Source organism: Balaenoptera musculus, chromosome 14, assembly GCF_009873245.2.
Source record: "Balaenoptera musculus isolate JJ_BM4_2016_0621 chromosome 14, mBalMus1.pri.v3, whole genome shotgun sequence".
In the NCBI taxonomy this organism is placed as follows: domain Eukaryota; kingdom Metazoa; phylum Chordata; class Mammalia; order Artiodactyla; family Balaenopteridae; genus Balaenoptera; species Balaenoptera musculus.
The window spans coordinates 34,529,631-34,535,803 of NC_045798.1; the positions used below are offsets into that span (position 1 = coordinate 34,529,631).

Consider the following 6,173-nt stretch of genomic DNA (forward strand, 5'->3'; position numbering starts at 1 on the left):
ACGGGCTTCAGTAGTTGTGGCACACAGGCTTAGTTGCTCCACGGCATGTGAGATCTTCCCGGACCAGGGCTCGAACCCGTGTCCCCTACATTGGCAAGCAGATTCTTAACTACTGCACTGCCAGGGAACTCCCTATCCATTCACCTGTTGATGGACATTTAGGTAGTTTGTATGTCTTGGCTACTGTAAATAGTGTTGCTATGAACATTGGGGTGCAGATTTACATATGTTTTGAAATGACTATCACAGTAGGCTTAGTTAACATCTATCATCTCATATAGATACAATAAAAACAAAAGAAAAAAATTCTCCTTGTGATGAGAACGCTTAGGATCTACTCTCTAAACAACTTTCCTATACATCATGCAGCAGTGTAAATTATAGGCATTTGACACTGAAGACTTCCTTTAAAATTTGTCTATTTTCCTGGCTTCTATGACACACTGCTGTTTCTTGTTCAATTCCTTTTTATGGTTGCCTTTCCTCTGTCTTCTCTGTGAACTCTCTATCCCCTACTCTGTTTATGGCTCAGCACTCTATGTTGGACTCTGCATCTTCTCACTCTCCATGGACAGACATTCATGACCATCGAGTCACGTTTACAAATTATGTAGTCTCCCTCCTAAGCTCAAAATCTGAAATCGCCCGTTTTCCTACTTTGACATTTTCATTTTCAGATTGTACTGGGACCTCAAGCTCAAAACATAGAAAGCTAGTGAAAAACAAAAAGAGGCTGGGCTTCTGAGTTTGAATCTCACTTTCCCAATTTACCAGCTGTGTCACACTGGACGTATTATTTAAATAAACTCTCTGAGGCTCAGTTTCCTTATTTGAGTTTTTGGGAAGATTGACTAAGACAACGTTTTTTTTTTGTTTTTTTAATCAGTCAAAAATGGAGGTGCTGGAAATTGAACCCAGAGCCTCATGCATGCTGAGCATGTGCTCTACCACTGAGCTACACCCCCTCCTCCCTCATCTATTGTACCTGATTTGGGCCTTTTAGTGAGACCTTGCCTATGCCAACCATGGTTTGCCATTCACAGTACATTTCTAAAATGTAAACTTTCGGTTGGTAGGGACTGCTGTTGCCAGAATATGCCATGTTTTCTCACTTACTATCATTTTGTACACTGTTTTCTTGCTTTGAATATTCTTTCCTGTTCTTAAGCTCTTTTCTTTAAATTCTACCCATCCTTCATGTCACATAACCTCCGGAAAGGCTGCTCTGAAGTCTTAACACTTGGTCTGGTTCCCTTTCTGTGTCTTGTCCTGTGGTTGCACTTCTCACCCTGACGTGTGATCACCTCATTCTTGTATGTGTCCCTGTTATACTGTCATCTCTGTAAGGTGAGGGACCTTTACTGATTCATCACTGTATGCCCAGAAGCTAGCAGAGTTCTGCCTGCCTTTTAAGAAGAACTCAAAATACATTTGGAATCACACATTTAATACTTTTAAAAGGTGCAAGTCAAGAATCAGTGTTAAAAATCCTCTGCTTTCCTATAGAACCATTTTTTTTAATGTTTTCTATTTTCAATAATTTTCTCTAGCCAATGCTAATAAATGCTCTATTTGAAAATTAGTCCTATGACTAATTAGTCCAATGACACCTCTTTCAATAATGGGCTTAGTGCACTCAGGAGGCTGTCAGCAAATTCTTCTCTCATAATGAAGATCCCTTTCCTCATATGGGGACCTTTTTTGATTTTGGTGTTGCTTTCCTCATTCAATATTTTTCTCTTCCTAATTTCCTTTTAATTTTATTTCTTTATCATCTTGTCATCACCAAAGCATCCATTTTCTTTGTGCTGTTGTTTTCAGGGTGAAGGGAAATGACCTTCTTGTTAACACTTCTCTGGTGCCCGACAGCAGTCACTTCTCCTAGTGATTATGCTGGTAGCCGTGGGCCAGTCACTATCAAATATCAGGGTGCTGAAATTTTATGTACAAGAGCACGATGGTAGTTTATCACTCCAAAGAACTGATGAATGTTTTTAGGCAATTACAAAATCTGTTAAGCTTCTGGAATCTTCTTGAAGCTTTTATAGTCGTAATTATCTGCCCAAAAGTTACTGCCATAAAAAAGCATTTTATCCTAATTTACGGAAGTTACCTTAAAATTAGATTTTATTCTGTTTTTACAATGAAAAAATAATAATCTGGCTATAGAATGATAAAAGTATAAGAGGAAATACAAATTGACATGAGAAGAGAAAAATGTAAGACATTCTCTTGCCTTTAAGGAGTTTCCAGTGTGCTGGAAAAAACAGACACATATAGATAGAAATAATCAGAGTTTACTCACATGTGTGGTATAATAAAGCCAGGCATGGTGTGGAATTTCAGAGTGTGAGAATGACCCTAGACACGAAGATCTGTGTTTCCATCCTGTCAATAGTTTAGCGTTATAGCCTCATGTACATTTATTAACCTTTTAAAGTCTTGGTTTCTTCATTCTGAAAAATTGGGTTATTAATGTACTTTACCTCACAAGAAGTATTTGAGGATTAAATGAGACAACATGTGTGCCTGATATATTGAACATATAGCAAATGTTCAGTTCATGATAACTATTATTTTAATTTGCAAAGCACTATAAACAGAGGAATGGATAAAGAAGATGTGGTACATATACACAATGGAATATTACTCAGCCATAGAGAAGAACAAAATAATGCCATTTGCAGCAACATGGATGGACCTAGAGATTGTCATACTAAGTGAAGTAAGTCAGATAGAGAAAGACAAATATAATATATCACTCATATGTGGAAACTAAAAATAAAACTGTACAAATGAACTTATCTACAAAATAGAAATAGAGTTACAGATGTAGATAACAAACTTATGGTTACCAGGGGGTAAGGGTGGGGGAAGAATAAATTGGGAGATTGGGACTGACATGTACACACTTCTATATATAAAATAGATAACTAATAAGGATCTGCTGTATAGCACAGGGAACTCTACTCAATACTCTGTTATGACCTTTATGGGAAAAGAATTGAAAAAAGAGTGGATATATGTACTGTATGTATAACTGAGTCACTTTGCTGTATACCTGAAACTAGCACAACATTGTAAATCAACTATACACCAATAAAAAATTTTTTAAAAGACAAAATAAGGGCTATAAAGAGAATACAGGGGAGAAACCTTTAACCATACCTGCAAAGGACAACTGAGGAAAAGACTCAGCCACAAGGGATACCCTTGCGCTACTTGGAAGGCAGAAAGTAAGCAGCAACACTGTGTAGTTCATACGCATTGTTGCAGATCTGCTGACTGACCTTGTTGGCGTGAAAAGTAGCTGAATCTACCATTGCTTCACCTTTTCTTGCAACCTCCTTTAGCTCTCTGCCTCCTGTGCTACATGTCTTAGCTTCACGACAAAGGGGATGACTTCTGTGCTCATCGCCAAGGGCAGAGCCAACAGGACGTGGATTCAGCCCATCCGTGTGGGTTTCCAGCTCATGCGTATGGATTCTATCCTGCTTTTGGTCTTCTCCATTTGCCTCCATACTCCTTTTGATTGCCTGCCTTGCTAACTTCAAGATCTAGCATTATATGAGGAGACACTGGTCTTACAGAGATGCTTAATAAGCCCCCACAATTGTGTAAGCCAATCCCCCAAAACAAATCCATATGGGCACACACTCACTCACACTCTCACCTACTGGTTCTTTTTCCCTGATTGTACCCTGACTGATATGTGTTCTGCTCTACCAATCTTCCAGTTTTTCTTTCTCTGCTTTATGCTCTTGTCTTCCATTGCATGTAAATATCATGCCCAGAACAAAATCATGACAAATTTCCCATTCGTGTCTCTGAACACAGTAGCAAACTTGTACCATGACATTAGACATATATACATTTATTTCAGAATTTCATTATCATTTTGTAACATTAATCTATGAAATAAATGAAAATATAAATGTATAAATGAAATATTTAACAATAGAGCTGAATGACTGGTTGATATCATTTCTTCGAAAGCAAAATTACAGTATTTGTGTTTGCACTAAAACAAACAATACATAACATTGAAGGAGCATACCATTTGTAAGACTGATTATTCTAAAGGACAGCACGTGTGTCTTCTAATTAGTTCTGTAAACATTAGAGGTTTTTACAAATTGACGAAAAGAAAGGATCAAAATAGGGTAGAATGCAAATAGCTGTTAATATTGCTTCTGTCAAGCTCTTTTTCTGCTTCTGCTAGGAGGGACTTTGACATTTTAAAAGATCAGAGACTGAAACAAAAGAAAAACTCAGAAAATTGCAAGTAAATAATTATCTTTCAGAAATACATACTTTATATAAAGATACTATTCTTGGTTCTCATAATTTTTTTTCTCCCACTCATGATTTTCTGTACTGCACTGGTGTCCATGGTAACATCCGTAGTTAATGAGTAGATTACCACTAATGTCCTACAACTGCCAATCACGATTTTATTTTTTTTCTCAAATCATCATATTTTAAGCTTTACTTATTTATTTTTACATCTTTATTGGAGTATAATTGCTTTACAATGTTGTGTTAGTTTCTGCTGTGTAACAAACTGAATCAGCTATACATATACATATATCCCCATATCCCCTCCCTGTTGCATCTCCCTCCCACCCCCCCTAACCCACCCCTCTAGGTGGACACAAAGCACTGAGCTGATCTCCCTGTGCTATACGGCTGCTTCCCACTAGCTATCTAGTTTACATTTGGTAGTATATACATGTCAGTGCTACTCTCTCACTTCATCCCAGCTTACCCTTCCTCCTCCCCGTGTCCTCAAGTCCATTCTCTATGTCTGTGTCTTTATTCCTGTTCTGCCCCTAGGTTCTTCAGAATCTTTTTTTTTTCTTTTTTAGATTCCATATATATATGTGTTAGCATACGGTATTTGTTTTTCTCTTTCTGACTTACTTCACTCTATATGACACTCTCCAGGTCCATCCACCTAGCTACAAATAACTCAATTTCATTTCCTTTTATCGCTGAGTAATATTCCATTGCATATATGTGCCACGTCTTCTTTATCCATGCATCTGTTGATGGATATTTAGGTTGCTTCCATGTCCTGGCTATTGTAAGTAGAGCTACACTGAACGTTGTAGTACACAACTCTTTTTGAATTATGGTTTTCTCAAGGTATATGCCCAGTAGTGGGATGGCTGGGTCATATGGTAGTTCTATTTTTAGCTTTTTGAGGAACCTCCATACTGTTCTCCATAGTGGCTGTATCAATTTACATTCCCACCAACAGTGCAAGCGAGTCCCCTTTTCTCCATACTCTTCTCCATAGTGGCTGTATCAATTTACATTCCCACCAACAGTGCAAGCGGGTCGCCTTTTCTCCACACCCTCTCCAGCATTTATTGTTTGTAGATTTTTCTGATGGCCATTCTGACTGGTGTGTGGTGATACCTCATTGTAGTTTTCATTTGCATTTCTTTAATGATTAGTGATGTTGAGCATCCTTTCATGTGTTTGTTGGCAATCTGTATATCTTCTTTGGAGAAATATCTCTTTAGGTCTTCTAACCATTTTTGGATTGGGTTGTTTGTTTGTTTTTTATATTGATCTGCCTGCGCTGCTTGTATATTTTGGAGATTAATCCTTTGTCACTTGCTTCATTTGCAAATATTTTCTCCCATTCTGAGGGTTGCCTTTTCATCTTGTTTATGGTTTCCTTTGCTGTGCAAAAGCTTTTAAGTTTCATTAGGTCCCATTTGTTTATTTTTGTTTTTATTTCCGTTTCTTTAGGAGATGGGTCAAAAAGGATCATGCTTTGATTTATGTCAAAGAGTTTCCTTCCTATGTTTTCCTCTAAGAGTTTGATAGTGCCTGGCCTTACATTTAGGTCTTTAATCCATTTTGAGTTTATTTTTGTGTATGGTGTTAGGAAGTGTTCTAATTTCATTCTTTTACATGTAGCTGTCCAGTTTTCCCAGCACCACTTATTGAAAAGGCTGTCTTTTCTCCACTGTATACTCTTGCCTCCTTTATCAAAGGTAAGTTGACCATATGTGCGTGGGTTTATCTCTGGGCTTTCTATCCTGTTCCATTGATCTATATTTCTGTTTTTGTGCCAGTACCATACTGTCTTGATTACTGTAGCTTTGTTGTATAGTCTGAAGTCAGGTAGCCTGATTCCCCCAGCTCTGTTTTTCTTT

At 37.6% G+C, this 6,173-nt stretch overlaps 1 non-coding gene across 1 annotated transcript; it reads right to left on the reverse strand.

The window, feature by feature from the left end:
• Positions 1–893: 893 nt before the first annotated feature.
• On the reverse strand, positions 894–965 carry TRNAA-AGC. Its single transcript has one exon. It is a non-coding gene; the product is annotated as a tRNA-Ala (tRNA).
• Between the last annotated feature and the right edge of the window lie 5,208 nt (positions 966–6,173).